General features: G+C 38.9%; 1 pseudogene; it reads left to right on the forward strand.

Annotated features, from left to right (window-relative positions):
• The first annotated feature begins 11,052 nt into the window (after positions 1 to 11,052).
• LOC126949449 (uncharacterized) lies at positions 11,053 to 11,152 on the forward strand (annotated as a pseudogene).
• The last annotated feature ends 217 nt before the right edge of the window (positions 11,153 to 11,369 follow it).

An 11,369-nucleotide genomic window follows, 5' to 3' on the forward strand; every position in this document is an offset into this window, starting at 1 on the left:
GGATGGGTTGGGTGAAGGAGAAGGACTTGGGGCCGGGCTCTGAATGGGGCCCTGAGAGGCCTGGGAAGCCAGTGACGGTATTTAAGCCCAAGGAGTGACCAGTTTTCCATTTATACAGCATCTCCAGGGCTGAGGAGAGTGGGCCAGGGTGGGGATGATAGGACAGTGGAAAGGCCAGATGAGAGAGAATGTAATCATTGGGAACTGGGGCCGGCCTGGACAAGTTGGGAGACAGGGGCACTGGCAAGACGGATGGAATGTACAGAATACAGAGGGGCACCCGGTCCCGCTGCAGAGGCTGTTGCTCAGACTCGTGGGACCAGGTCATAGGGAACTCGTGAGATTTCCACTGAGAATTCACCTGCCTGGTGAAAGACTAGAGAGACACCAGACACCGACTGGGAAGCCCTGATATCATACATTTAATCCTCCCCAAATTCTCAAGTGCGTTTAATACAATTCCACTTAGAAACTCAATTGTTTGTTTTGAGATCTGAGCAAAATGGTTTTAAAGTTTACATAAACTAAAAACCCATGTCCACGGAATGCACAAAAAGGATAGTCCTTTGTTCATAATAGAATGATGTCCTTTGAGGAGAGGGCAGGAGTGTAACTGAGCATCCCAGCCTCAAATGTGTTTAAAATTTTTCCCCTTTCTTGCTTTTGGCCTTGAAACACTTTGAAACGCCTCCCTTTCCACCAGGCACTTTCATGAACAATGTTCACTTATCTAATTATGTTCTTACTTAGAAATTCCAGGGGCCAATTTGGAAACAAACCAGGCAGAGTGGACCAGGTGCAGAATCTTCCTGCTCAGTGGAGTTAGGAATGGTGAGCCCACCACCATGGTGCTGAGGTCACCAGGATGACGCAAACTGGACCCCCAAATGGGCAATTACTCGAGATAACCATAGGAACAGACATAAAGACCAATAACATCCTGCATATCTCCACACCTTTTCCTTCTTAAACCCCTCACTCTGACCAGAGGGCAGAGATGTTTTTTTTTGAGGCTTGAGCCCAGCCATTCTTCCATCTGCTAGCATTTGACAGTAAAAGCTGCTTTCCTTCTGCCACACTTCTTATGCTTTGACCTCTGGGTGGTGAACAGCTGGATTTGAGCCGTTTATAAACTCAGTGCCCTGTGTAAGGAGCTGTGTGTTTTGAGCAGCTCAGCCTGTACATCTGGTTTCCAACCAGTGGAGCAACTGGCTGTGGCAGTGCCAGGGCTCAGCCACTTATACTACCAGGAAGAGCAGGGGTCACTTGCAAATGCCAGCTGCTCGTGGCCAGATGATCCAGCCACTGGGACTTTAGGGAATTCCCAGCATCTGCTGGAACCACCTTTATCTCGAGGATCTTCCCTTCCCTCCTCTTCTTGGCATCAGCTGCTTAAGGAAAGCAGCATCTGGGAAGTTGACAGACTTCAAAGACTGGGCAAATCAACTGGAGTGCACCTGGGAATCCTCTGTCTCTGCCCTCTGGGATCTCCAGCCGTCTGCACCTCGTATTGGTCATCTATGCTGCCATCTTGGCCTCTGTGCCATCTAGACCTAACACAGGTTACTCTGTGGTACCTTTTGGGCCTCTGTGAAGTCTGGACCCAACGCAGGTCATCTGTGGTGCCATCCGGGTTTGAGACAAGATTTCAGGACTTTTCTCCAGCCTCCCCTCTTCAAGGAGCAGTTTGGAGTTCCCTGTCTGCATCTGCATCTGTGTTTGTGTCTCTGTTTATTGTTACCCCTCTCGTTGAGGGTGCTTTGGCATGGTCTCCATCTCACCAGCCAAGGCTAAGTCAGAAAGTAGCAAGATGGGCTGCTGCTCTCCTCCCTAGGGGAGAAACAGTTTCCAACATCCCAGCCCTGGATTTTGTCATCCTCTTTGGAACTCTAGTGTATTTCGCGTATCTTTGTCAAGCTTTGTTGAGGGAGAAAGCATGTGAACTCTTTTCTAGACTATCTGGGACTTGAGCTGGTTACATATTATGGCCAGTTTCTGTGCACATTTTACACTGATAGGCAAATGACAGTGAAGAAAATCCAGAGCTCAAATGGTTAACATGGAACTATAAAGGTAAGCAGAGTCTTCTAAAACTCTCTATCTACTTCTCTCTGCCTGCTTTGAATGTGCTAGCTGCTTTCAACGTGCTGTTATGAAGCTACTGCTATTGAAATGAAGCTTACTATCTGAAGGTTACTTGGAGATTTTGTTTTTCTTATAATGTTTATCCAGTCTGGCTAAAATGGAAACATTAGAAAATAATTTGAAACTGAATGAATAAAAAGGTAAACAAGGTTTTTAAAACAAAATTGCTATAGAGACTGCTTTATCCAAATTTTGGTTCACAGTTTCTTAGATCAGGGCAAATGAGGCTTAGCCATGTGACCAGGTTCCAATTTCATCAGAAAGATAATTTGGACCCAGCTATCTTTTATCAAATGGTAAGTATGTATTGTTATGGCTAGAGTTCTCAGGTAAAAGCTATTGGATTCTTGTTTGTGCAAGTATGTATAGGTGTTTGGATATATTTGTGTATAGGTACATGTATTATGTTATATGTTGTGTCTAGCATTCTACCAAATTGGTTTATAAGTAAATGACTACTCATAAATTAACTCTAAATGCTTTTCAAATTCATGTGAATCTTTAGTAATTACAACTGGTTTTAATATCACTGATAAAAATAGAAATGTCTTCGGAATTGTGAGCATACATTTCTTTGTGAGTTTATTGACCAAATGGTTTTATATTTGTCTCTGTCTATATTTTAAGGTGCCATGGTTTGGCACAAAGGTTATAAGACTATAAACCCATCCAGAAACGGAATGATCTTTGTTTTTGTGATTTTTTTGACAAATAGGACTAATTCAGATTCTTGGTTCAATGCAAACAGTGAATCTTTCAAGTTATCAGCAAAATGTGCTTAACTTTAAGGTTCTTAAGTGTTCACCTGTTATTCAGACATTTTAAATGGCTAACAATAAAATAACTTGAAATAATGACTAGTTTTGTCCAATATATCAGTTTTCAGAAGTAACCTAGATAAACTGTTAAAAATGCAAAAATTGAGTATTTGTAAATGAGATAAATGCTTGTAAGTAGACTTTTGTATACTTAAATTAAATAATAGATGCTCATTGAAGGTTTGTGTCATTTCCAATAAAGAAAAAATTATAATATGGGAAAACATGTTCCAAAAATTATGGAATGGTTTGTTTATAAACTGCTAACATCTGACAAACAGTTCAGGATTTCTTGCTTCCTAGGTTTTCACTAAAATGCGAGCTTACAAAGAATGAAAATTCTAATTAATATATAATTCTATAAGCTGTGTTCTTATTGAAAAGATAATAATTTTATGTAATTTGGAGGTTATTTAAAAGTTATTTATAAAAGAAGGTAGAAAAAATGTTAAGTAGGAGAGAGATGTAAAGAAAGTTGTGGATATGAAGATGTATTTTTGGTAAGAAAAGTTATAATGGAAAGAAAATGATTTTGTGTAAGAAAGAAACTTGTTTTCCTTAGGATAAATTTTTGCCCTAAAGAAAAATGACTTATATTTAGGAAAGAGAGAAGTACAGGACATGTAAGAAAGTCCAAACATGTCATAGATGGTCATTGTAAGTCATGATAAAGTTCATGAAGGGGAATTTATAAAAGGAATTTTATATTTAATTAAGTTATCTATAATTAAGGGAATTATTTATAATAGTTTTTCTAAAGAATGGTTCCCTATGTTAAAACAAAGTTTTCTAAAAGTATTGATTTGCTCTTAATGAAATTAAATATATTTTGCATTTTAATTCTATAATCTGTTTCTTCTGAAAACTTCTCAGATTCCTATCTCAGAAGTTCAACTTTTGTTGTATCTTGCTGCTTTCATCTTTTTCTGCCTTTGAAAAGGCCTGAGATGATAACTCTCTTTCAACTTTTTCCATCAGCTCCTATAATTTTTTCCCCTACAGTTCTAACTGTTGTGGCCTGATGAGGAAATGTTTTATCCTAGAGGTCTATAAAAACAATGTTTTCCCCCAGTAAAACATGATTCTGTAATCTTGGATTTTCTTTTTCTTTCTTTCTTCATCTTTTTTTTTTTTTTGAAATGGAGTCTCACTCTGTCTCCCAGGCTGGAGTGCAATGGCACGATCTCAGTTCACTGCAACCTCTGCCTCCTGTATTCAAGCATTTCTCCTGCCTCAGCCTCCCAAGTAGTTGGGACTACAGGTGCCTGTCACCATGCCCGACTAATTTATATAGTTTTAGTAGAGATGGGGTTTCACAATGTTGGCCAGGCTGATCTCCAACTCCTGACCTCAGGTGATCCACCAGTCTTGGTCTCCCAAAGTGCTGAGTTTACAAGTGTGAGCCACTGTGCCCAACCTGGCTTTTTTTGATATGTCTAAATTTTCAGTGCAATCAGGAAATTTCTCATGCTGTTACTAAGAGTGATATATTCCCCTGCTATGTTCATAACTTTGAACACACTCTTCTTGTGTCTGATTTAATTCAAGCACCCTTTTCATCAAGTATGACTTCCAGGGTACTAAATGGGCCTCCCATAAGTAGAAGCAGTCATACTGCAGAAGGTTTTTCTTTGCATTTTTGGTAACTGGCTTAAGAAACATGATTTTACCTTTTATTGAGATAATTCCTATGCTGTCTTTATTAGGTTTTTGATTGCTTAAAAAACTGAAATTTAAAAGGGTTAATGCTTTTACATCCATTTAACCTTCTGTATTGCCTTTACATTCGTTTATCACTTTGATTACATGAATAACTATTATTTTACAATGACTATTATTCTGTTTTAATCAAACGTTTTCAGTCTTTTAACATCTTTGACAAATGTCCTCAAAATCAAATCCTAAATTTAGTCTCTTTCTTCTTGCTGGGGTTTATCAAAGCTAAAAATTAATCACCACAATGTTGAAAAATCTTTTTAGAGCTTCCAATTGCATCATGTTCTCCAGTATTACCACCCCCAACCCCTTGAAAAACTCCTTATCATGTGCTATTAACTAATCCTTATGCTGTTAAGTTATAGGGCTTTGACTTCTGGGTGCACATATCTCAACTAAAGAAGGCACTGACTCCTGCCAGTATCAGATACCAAAGTCAAGTTAACCAGAGCCTCATCTTTGGACCTAGGCAAATGCAACAATCAAAGTAAACTGCTTTCATGAGACATGTATTCAAAAACATTGATTCATTAAATTATTTTGTCTCTATGTGGAATAATATAATTTACTATATGTCTTGATACTAAATAATTTAAACATTTAGTTGCCCATGAGCTTCCTTTCCTGTAATTCTCAGAAGTAGGTAGGGCTTATGACCTTTTAATTTTAAACATTGCTAATTATTTATGTTTTGTTTTGCCTCCAGAGTTTTTCTTGGGCCAAGCAAGAAAAGGTGACTCTTAATACATCCAGCATATCTGTAGGATGCCATAAAAAATGGTCATTCCCAGTGGTTCTACCCACTAGCCATCTTCCTCCCAGGCAGCAGCCAAATATATAGCATTAAAAATAGAGGCCCTGGCTAAACATATGACCACTGCCTTTAATAACACCCATCATGCCATCACCCTTCTCACAAAAGAAAGCTGACGGATTAGACAAGTGGCCCTATAGAACTGTGTGGCCTTAGGTATCCTGACTGCAGCCCAAGGCAGCACTTGTGCACTGATAAGACTGAATGTTGTATATATATACCAGATTATTCTCATTACAACCCAAGCTATGCATGCATTGGACTCCCATATTTCTACCATCAATGTTCTCTCCCAGGACCCCATAACAGCATGGTTTAGTCAGCTTCCTCATGCATGAAGGACTTTTATGTACAGTACAATTGGTATTCTGCTCATTGTCTTCTTTGTCTGCTGTTGACTTTATTACTATTATGTACTTTGCACAGGGATGCAGGACAGACTTTCTCAGAAGCTCCTAGGTCCTCATAGCATAATGCTCCAGCAAGTTCCTGCTGTGAGTCTGGGAACTGGAGACTATTTCCAAGGCCAGGTTAATGAATTCCATTCTGATGCCCCTACTACAGCTCTTTGCAGCAGGAAGTGGACAGATCGACTGTGTCACCGACTTTCCACAGAAATGAAATGGAATTTGACAGTGGGGAATTGCAACCGAGTATCCCAGTCTCAAATGCATTTTCAAACTTTTTTCTTTCTTTCTTGCCTTCGGCCTTGAAACGTACTTTGAAATTCTTTGTTTCTCCCTTTTCCACCAGGCACTTCTGTGAACAGTGTTCACTTACCTAATTATTTGCTTGCTTAGAAATTCCAGGGGTCAATTTTGAAACAAACCAGGCAGAGAGACCCCAGTGTAGAATCCTCCCAGTCAAGGGGATTTAGGAACAGTGAGCCCACCACCACCAGGCCAAAGTCAGGATAATGCAGACTGGATCTCCTGATGGGTGATTATTCAAGATAACCATGGGAAGAGACATGCAGATCCCCTTTTTGCCACTCTCAGATGTTTCTCACACCTTTTCCTTCTTAAGCCCCTCACTCAGCCCAGGAGAACGAGATGGCTCCTTTAAGACTTAAGCCCAGCCATTCTCACATCTGCCAACATTTTACCAATAAAAGCTGCTTTCCTTCTACCATACCTCACTTCTCATGCTTTGACTTCTGAGTGATGAGCAGCTGGACTTGAGCTGGTTACAGGAGGGTAAAGAGAGTCATTAAAGTGAGAGGCTCCACGTGGGTGGTGTGCCTGGGATGGAGAAGTGTGGTGAACTCAGATCTCACCTGGGTCCAGAAAAGAGGGCCAACCACTTACGGGATCACTCACAATTATGAATGCATCCATTGCCCCAGTAAAAGAGAAAGACAGTGATAAACAAAGAGAAATTGCCGTCTTTTCTCAGCCCCACTCCCTGCCTCTGCACAGCAGTTCATTTCCTCAGCACTAGAGTTCCATATACCAGGGATGGCAGACACAAATGTCTTGGGGCCAGGCAAGAAAAGGTGACTCTTAATACATCCAGCACATCTGTAGGATGCAGTGGGATCTTCCAAGATCCTGTTCTGATAACCAGTTTTCCAGCAACATCCCTTTTTTTTTTTTTTTTTTTTTTTTTTTTTTGCTGAACGCACACGGGCTTTGTCTTATGGGAGTTCCAAACATGGGTCTTCTGGTCCCCACCCACTGGGGTATTAGCTTACTCCTGAACTGAACTCATTATGTTCTGATTACAGTTGCTTTCTAGAAAGGTATGACATCTAGTCAGAAAAGTGCTTTTCACATTTTTGCTGAAACCTAGGGTCTTGTTAAAAGGCAGATTCTGATGGGCAGGTCTGGGTGGGCTTTGTGATCCTGAGCCCCTAAGAGGCTCCTGGGTGATGTAGTTGCTGCTGGTCCTGGTTTGAGGACCACGCTGAATAACAAGCTCTAGAGCTCATTTTGCTTCTACTTTTTTCACTCTGTGCTGTTTTTAAGATCTTTCCATGTTGCATGGCTTCCGATGGGTAAATAATCTATTGCATGGTGTGCACTCCCCAGTTTTCTGATCCAGTCATTCTGAGACGGACCCTGGCTGCTTTTAGTTCCTCACACAGCAGTACTGAGGGCAGCATCTACACGATGCCCCCCAGTGGCTGCAGGAGAGCTTGTCTGGGGTGTGTGCATACACTTAATTTGTAGAGGCCCCCTTGGTTGACAGTGGTGGCATCGTATCAGCCTCTCAGCACCCACACCAAGAAGCAATGCCAACACTTGGCATACCCAGTGTTTTGTTATTCTGATGGGCTAAAGTGACCCACCTCTGTGTCATTTGCATTTTCCAACAAATCGTGTATTCTCTTCATGTTTGGGAACACTTGGAGTTTCTTTCTGTTTTTGCCTATTTTCATCCTCTGTCTGCTTTTCTAATACAGTTGTAATCTTTCACTTGGCGATTTACAGGGATATATCTGTATCTGTGTATATTACACTAGATAGCAGTCCTTTTTCCATTTCAGATATTGAATATATCTTGCTCCAGTCCATTACTTGCCTGTTAAGCTTGTCTCAAGTGTCCTTTGCTGAGCAGAAATCCTTGATTTTGATGTAAACAAGTTCATCCCTTTGGCCTGGTGATTTTTACTTTCTGGGTTTTAAGAAGTCCTTACTCACCTCTCTGCCATAATTATCCCACATCATTTTTTATTCACTTACAGTTTTATTTTTTACTTTTAAGGTTTTTAATGTTTCTAGAAGCTACCTCTGTACATGGTGAATATGGAGAAAAATAAAACTGTACATATACTACCACCATCTACAAAGTGGATAGCATTTTATTTACAGATAGCACTTTATTTATATTATTAATCTGGGGACACTTGACTTCATTATACTATTAGGTTATGTGCATTGAAGAACACTAAATGTCTCTGTTTTTCAGGTCTTTAAAAAAAAATCTCACTTAAAATTTTCCCCTAGAATTTTATGTACTCTTTTCTAAGGCAATTCCTAGATATTATGCATTTTATTGCTGTCATTAATATCTAATTTATCTAATATCTAATTTTTATGTTTATATCTAATTTATTATATTTATTATATTTTCTAATTGATATGGAGAAATGCTGTTGAGTTTTATTAAGTTTTGTATCACCAGCCTTGCTGAATTCTTAATACATGTCAAGGTTTGTATTTTGATGGTTTTGTTTTTTATAGACTTAAATATATAAATAATATCATAAATGTATATAAATGGCATACAGTAAAATGTCTCTAAATAAAATGACATATGTTTATTTACACAAAGGCAGTTCTATGTCTTCTCTTTATAATTCTCACCCCTCTTACATCTGCCTTTTTCCTCCTAGCATTCACCAGCCCTCCTGCACTGTGATAAACACTAGCAATGACAGCCACATTCCTGCCTTGGGGCCCATCTTTAAGATGTGTCTAAAGTTTCTGCATTATTATAGTGTTTTGACATATAACCTTTATAAAAGATAAGGAAGTTTTTTTCTATTCCTGGATTGTTATGAAGTCATTATTATTATTGTTGTTGTTGTTGTCATTGTAATTATTATCACTGTAAATAGGAGGTGAATTTTATCATAATTTCTCTGGATCTATTGAGATAATCATATAAATTTTCTTCTTTAATAAATAATAAATTTAACATATTTTCTAATGTTGAGCCATCCTTGCATTCTTGGGATAAACCCTACCTGGTTATAATGTATATTTTAATACATTTACATTGTGTTAGCTAATATTTTACTTAAGCTTTTGCATTTACATTTGTAATTAACATGAGCTTCTTTCCTTTTTAAATTTAGTTTGGGGATCAAGGTTACACCAGCTTCCTAACATGAGCTGAGCAATCTTTACTGTTTTTGACACTGAATTAATCACCCCTTGAGAGTTGGTTAAAAATCTTCCACAAAACTGTCTAGACAGGGGGCTCATTGGAAGGGAAATTATTAGATTTCAATTTATTTAACAATCAATGGCTTATTCAAATTTCCTATTTCTTTTTGTGCCAATTTTTGCATTATCTATTTTCCTAGAACTTCCTCCACATCATCTAGGTTTTTCAATTTATCCACAAGTAGTTATCATGCTCTTTTACTACTATCTGAAGTAAATCCCTCTTTTGTCCCTTGAGTATATGCTTTTCCACTCTCTCAATTCCTCTTCCATTTCACTCTGCTTTGGTGTTGCTGGTCTTGCTGTTCTCACTTTCACTGATTTCTTGCTTTTAGTTTGCTTTGTTGCCCATTTTCTAATGTCTTTATGTGAATCTTTAGTGCATTTTTTCTATGTTTTTGGTTCCTGGTAATTTTGTTTAAAATCATAAATTTCCCATTAAATGCTGATTGACTGTAACATTTTTATACTGTTGGTTTATGAAGTTTTAAAATTTTTCAGATTTCTTTTTTAAACCAAAGGTTATTTAGTAATGTGGAATTCAGTTTCTGGCCACATGGGATTTAAGGAAGAATTCCTTCACTATTAAGTTCTAATTGTATTACATAATTATTTTCAAATAAAGTTTCTATGATGGTGACTCAGTGGAACAAGTTGAGGTTTCCTTTGTGGCATAGTGAATGGTCACAAATCTTTGTCCATGTGCTTCATATGTGTTCAAAAAAATGTGTATTCTCTGTATTTGGCAGTGTGGTGGGGGTGGGAGTATAGATCTCTACGTATTTCAAATAGCTAAAACTTATTGATTAAATTATTCAGCTATTTTAGCCCAATCCTGTCATAATCAGGGGTGAGCTAAGGGATATTGTGATTTGATGTATTTTTCCTACCATAATGTGTGGCTGGATCAGGTAAAAGTCAGCTGGGGTTCTTCAGAGAAGAACATACACACAAATTTGTGTGTGTGTGTGTGTGTGTGTGTATGTGTAGAAAGAGATGTATTATAAGGAATTAGCTCATGTGATTATGAAAGCTGACAAGTCTCCAGATCTGCAGGATGTGTTGATGAATTAAAGACCCAGGAGAACCAGTGGTGTAGTTCCAGTCTAAAGGCAGACAGGCGCAAGACAGAGGAAGAGCTGATGTTTCAGTTCTAGTACAAAGGCAGGAAAAAGCCAATGCCCCAGTTCAAAGGCAGTCAGACAGAAAGAATTCTCTCATATTTGGCCTGCCTTTTTGCTCTAATCAGGACTCCAGTTGATGGGATGAGGCCCACCTAAATTGTAGAGGGCAATCCACTTTACTTAGTCTACAGATTTAAATGTTAATCTCATCTAAAACCACCCTCACGGAAACACCCAGAATAATGTTTGACCATATATCTGGGCACCCTGTGGCCCAGTCAAGTTGGCATATAAAATTAACCATTGCAGTGTGTAAAGCACATGTGGGAAAACAGTTTGAGGCAGGTGGAAGAACACTTTGCCCATCATAATGGGAGAGAGGGCCCTGAATGTACTGAATGTGAAACCATAAGCGAGTGTACTTGTCAATGGGATGTGGAAGGACTGTGGCATAATAAAAAATAAATATCTGGTCTTTGTCTTGGCACAGAGTTCCTAAAACACTTGGAATCTCCTGAGTGATAAGAATGTCTTTTGCGGGCTTGCTTTGGCAGCACAGATACTACCATTGGAACAATACAGAGATTAGCATGGCTTCTGTGCAAAGATGACATGCAAATTCGTGAAGCATTTCATTAATAAAAAGAACGTCTTTTGTAAGCTAATGAGATGATTGGTGGCTGGGAGCCCCCACATAGCTTCAGGATTGGGGCTGATCACCAGAAAGACCAAGCCATGATTAGAGGATTGGGAATTTCAGACCCACTCCCCAACTTCCTGGGTGGGGAAAGAGGCTACAAATCGACAGCAATCATTGATGATCAATTATTTCATCAATCATGCCCATGTAACAAGGACT

Source organism: Macaca thibetana, chromosome 2, assembly GCF_024542745.1.
Source record: "Macaca thibetana thibetana isolate TM-01 chromosome 2, ASM2454274v1, whole genome shotgun sequence".
NCBI classification, from domain to species: domain Eukaryota; kingdom Metazoa; phylum Chordata; class Mammalia; order Primates; family Cercopithecidae; genus Macaca; species Macaca thibetana.